The sequence below is a fragment of the Arachis hypogaea genome, chromosome 1, assembly GCF_003086295.3.
Source record: "Arachis hypogaea cultivar Tifrunner chromosome 1, arahy.Tifrunner.gnm2.J5K5, whole genome shotgun sequence".
NCBI classification, from domain to species: Eukaryota; Viridiplantae; Streptophyta; class Magnoliopsida; order Fabales; family Fabaceae; genus Arachis; species Arachis hypogaea.
The window spans coordinates 76,172,821-76,177,713 of record NC_092036.1 but is presented as its reverse complement, the minus strand read 5'-3'; the positions used below and the strand labels follow the sequence as shown (position 1 = coordinate 76,177,713).

General features: G+C 41.5%; 1 non-coding gene across 1 annotated transcript; it reads left to right on the top strand.

Annotated features, from left to right (window-relative positions):
- The first annotated feature begins 4,009 nt into the window (after nucleotides 1–4,009).
- On the top strand, nucleotides 4,010–4,113 carry LOC112711233 (small nucleolar RNA R71). The gene has a single exon (XR_003157370.1). It is a non-coding gene; the product is annotated as a small nucleolar RNA R71 (small nucleolar RNA).
- Nucleotides 4,114–4,893: the final 780 nt, after the last annotated feature.

The window sequence follows — 4,893 nt, the reverse complement described above, 5'->3', positions numbered from 1 at the left end:
GAGGTGAGGGATTCATGGAATTATTCATAGCCTTAAGACATAGTTACTCAATACTAATAATCATGAGGTAGAGACACAAAACATAAACACACATATAGCATAAAAACCGAAAAACAAAAAAAATAAGAACAAGGAATGAGTCCACCTTAGTGATGGTGGCGCTTTCTTCTTGAAGAACCAATGATGTCCTTGAGTTTTTCTATGTCTCTTCCTTGCTTTTGTTGCTCCTCCCTCATTGCTCTTTGATCTTCTCTAATTTCATGGAGAATGATGGAGTGCTCTTGATGTTCCACCCTTAATTAATCCATATTGTAACTCAAATCTTCTAGAGAAGTGTTGAGTTGTTCCCAATAGTTGTTGGGAGGAAAATGCATCCCTTGAGGCATCTCCGGGATTTCTTGGTGATGAGCTTCCTCATGCGTCTCTTGGGTTCCATGAGTGGGCTCTCTTGTTTGCTCCATCTTCTTCTTAGTGATGGGCTTGTCCTCCTCAATGGGGATGTCTCCTTCTATGATAACTCCAGCTGAGTAACATAGATGGCAAATAAGATGAGGAAAAGCTAGCCTTGCCAAGGTAGAGGTCTTTTCGGCTATTTTGTAGAATTCAAGGGAGATGACTTCATGAACTTCTACTTCCTCTCCAATCATGATGCTATGAATCATGATGGCCCGATCCACAGTAACTTCAAATCGGTTGCTAGTGGGGATGATGGAACGTTAGATGAACTCCAACCATTCCTCTAGCCACAAGCTTGAGGTCCAGTCTTCTTAGTTGAACCGACTTGCCTTTGGAGTCTCTTTTCCATTGAGCTCCTTCCACACATATATCCATAAGGACTTGGTCCAACCTTTGATTAAAGTTGACCCTTCTTGTGTAGGGGCGTGCATTTTCTTGCATTGTAGGCAAGTTGAACGCCAACCTCACATTTTCCAGACTAAAATCTAAGTATTTCCCCCGAACCATTGTAAGATAATTCTTTGGATTCGGGTTCATACTTTGGTCATGGTTCCTAGTGATCCATGCATTGGCATAGAACTCTTGAACCATTAAGATTCTGACTTGTTGAATGGTGTTGGTCAGAACTTCCCAACCTCTTCTTTGGATCTCATGTCGGATCTTCGGATACTCATTTTTCTTGAGCTTGAAAGGAACCTCAGGGATCACCTTCTTCTTGGCCACAACATCATAGAAGTGGTCTTGATGGGCTTTGGAGATGAATCTCTCCATCTCCCATGACTCGGAGGTGGAAGCTTTTGTCTTCCCTTTCCCTTTTCTAGAGGTTTCTCCGGTCTTAGGTGCCATAGGTGGTTATGGAAAAACAAAAAGCTATGCTTTTTACCACACCAAACTTAGAATATTGCTCGCCCTCGAGCAAAAGAAGAAAGAAAAGAAGAAGAGGAAGAGAAAATATGGAGGAGAGTGGGGGGAGGTGTATTCGGCCAAGGTATAGAAGAGGGGGTTGTGTTGTGTGAAAATGAAGAAGGATGGAGGGGTTTATATAGTGAGGGAGGGGGAGTAGGTTTGGCTATTTAGGGTGGGTTTGGGTGGAAAAGAAATTTTGAATTTTGAAGGTAGGTGGGGTTTATGGGGAAGGGTGGATGGATGTGAGTGGTGAAGGTGGGTAATTGGGAAGAGAAATTGAGGTGATTGGTGAAGGGAAATTGAGGTGATTGGTGAAGAGTTTTTGGGGAAGAGTGTTTAAGGGGAAGAGAGTTTGAATGTAAAGAAGAGGAGAGAAGGTGAGTTGAGGTAGGTGGGGATCCTGTGGGGTCCACAGATCCTGGGATGATCCTGTGGGGTCCATAGATCCTGAGGTGTCAAGGATTTACATTCCTGCACCAATTAGGCATGTAAAACACCTTTGCATACAATTCTGGCGTTTAAACACCGAAGTGATGCTTATGTTGGGCGTTCAATGCCCAATTGCAGCATGTTTCTGGCGTTGAACGCCAGTTCCATGCTTGTTTCTGGTGTTCAGCGCCAACTCTCCTCAGGGTATATTCCTGGCATTCAAATGCCAGGATGCTGCTTGTTTTTGGCGTTCAATGCCAGATCCATGCTCTGTTCTGGCGTTGAATGCCAGCCAGATGCTCTTACTAGCGTTTGAACGCTAGCCAGATGCTCCTTACTGGCGTTTGAACGCCAGTAAGTCCTTCTTCCAGGGTGTGATTTTTCTTCTGCTGTTTTTTATTCTGTTTTTAATTTTAGTATTTTCTTCGTGACTCCACATGATTATGAACCTAATAAAACATAAAAAAACAATAAATATAAAATAAAATAAATAAAAATTGCCTCCCAATAAGCGCTTCTTTAATGTCAATAGCTTGACAGTGGGCTCTCATGGAGCCACACAGGTGATCAGGTCAATGTTGTAGACTCTCAACACCAAACTTAGAGTTTGGCTGTGGCCTCCCAACACCAAACTTAGAGCTTGATTGTGGGGGCTTTGTTTGACTCTGTACTGAGAGAAGCTTTTCATGCTTCCTCTCCATAGTTGCAAAAGAAGATCCTTGAACTTTAAACACAAGGTAGTCCCCATTTAATTGAAGGACTAGTTCTCCTCTGTCAACATCAATCACAGCTCCTGTTGTGGCTAGGAAGGGTCTTCCAAGGATGATGCATTCATCCTCCTCCTTCCTAGTGTCTAAGATTATGAATCAGCAGGGGTGTAAAGGCCTTTAACCTTCACTAACACGTCCTCTACTAATCCATAAGCTTGTCTTACTGACTTGTCTGCCATTTGTAATGAGAATATGGCAGGTTTTACCTTAATGATCCCCAGCTTCTCCATTACAGAGAGTGGCATAAGATTTATACCTGACCCCAGGTCACACAGAGCTTTTTCAAAGATCATGGTGTCTATGGTGCAGAGTATTACGAATTTGCCAGGATCTTGTCTCTTTTGAGGTAACGTTTACTGAACCCATGCATCTAGTTCACTAATGAGCAAGGGAGGTTCACCTTCCAAAGTCTCATTACCAAACAACTTAGCATTCAGCTTCATGATGGCTCCTAGATATTGAGCAACTTGCTCTCCAGTTACATCTTCATCCTCTTCAGAGGAAGAATAGTTCTCAGAGCTCATGAATGGCAGAAGGAGGTTTAGTGGAATCTCTATGGTATCTATATGAGCCTCAGATTCCTTTGGGTCCTCAATAGGGAACTCTTTCTTGCTTGAGAGACATCCCATGAGGTCTTCCTCATTGGGATTCACGTCCTCTCTTTCCTCTCTAGGTTCGGCCATGTTGATTATATCAATGTCTTGCACTCTCTTTTTGGATTCTCTTCAGTATTACTTGGGAGAGTACTAGGAGGAGTTTCAGTGACTTTCTTACTCAGCTGGCCCACTTGTGCCTCCAGATTTCTGATGGAGGACCTTGTTTCACTCATGAAACTTAAAGTGTCCTTAGACAGATCAGAGACTAAATTTGCTAAGTTAGAGGTACTCTGCTCAGAATTCTCTGTCTGTTGCTGAGAAGATGATGGATAAGGCTTGATATTGCTGAACCTATTTCTTCCACCATTATTAAAGCCTTGTTGGGGCTTTTGTTGATCCTTCCATGAGAAATTCAGATGATTTCTCCAGGATGAATTATAGGTGTTTCTATAAGGTTCACCCATGTAATTTACCTCTGCCATTGCAGGATTCTCAGGATCATAAGCTTCTACTTCAGAAGATGCCTCTTTAGTACTGTTGGATGCATTTTGCCATCCATTCAGACTTTGAGAAATCATGTTGACTTGTAGAGTCAACATTTTGTTTTAAGCCAATATGGCATTCAGAGCATCAATTTCAAGAACTCCCTTCCTTTGAGGCATCCCATTATTCACGGAATTCCTCTCAGAAGTGTACATGAACTAGTTATTTACAACCATGTCAATAAGTTCTTGAGCTTCTGCAGGCGTTTTCTTTAGGTGAATGGATCCACCTGCAGAATGGTTCAGTGACATCTTAGAGAACTCAGATAAACCATAATATAATATATCTATCATGGTCCATTCTGAAAACATGTCAGAAGGACATCTTTTGGTCATCTGCTTGTATCTTTCCCAAGCTTCATAGAGGGATTCACCATCTTTTTGTTTGAAGGTCTGAACATTCACTCTAAGCTTGCTCAGCTTTTAAGGAGGAAAGAACTTAGCCAAGAAGGCTGTGACCAACTTATCCCAAGAGTCCAGGCTATCTTTAGGTTGAGAGTCCAACCATGTTCTAGCTCTGTCTCTTACAGCAAAAGAGAAAAGCATGAGCCTGTAGACTTCAGGATCTACTCCATTAGTCTTAACAGTCTCACAGATCTGCAAGAACTCAGTCAAGAACTAGTAGGGATCTTCTGATGGAAGTCCATGAAACTTGCAATTCTGTTGCATTAGAGCAACTAATTGAGGTTTCAGCTCAAAATTGTTTGCTCCAATGGCAGGAATTGAGATGCTTCTTCCATCAAACTTGGACGTAGGTGCAGTATAATCACCAAGCATCCTTCTTGCATTATTTTTGTTGGGTTCGGCTGCCATCTCCTTTTCTTGTTCAAAAATTTCAGCAAGGTTGTCTCTGGATTGTTGTAATTTAGCTTCTTTTAGTTTCCTTTTCAAAGTCCTTTCAGGTTCTGGATCAGCTTCAACAAGAATGCCTTTTTTCTTGTTCCTGCTCATATGAGAAAGAAGAGAATAGAAAAGGAAGAGGAATCCTCTATGTCACAGTATAGAGATTCCTTTATGTTAGTAGAAGAAGAAGGGAATAAAGAAAGGAGAATCCAAATACAAGGGTGAGGATAGGGGCAGAGATTTGAGATGAAGAGAAGTGTTAGTAAATGAATAAATAAATGGAATAAGATGAGAGACAGAAGTTTTTGAAAATAATTTTGAAAAGGAGTTAATGATTTTCAAAAATTAAGA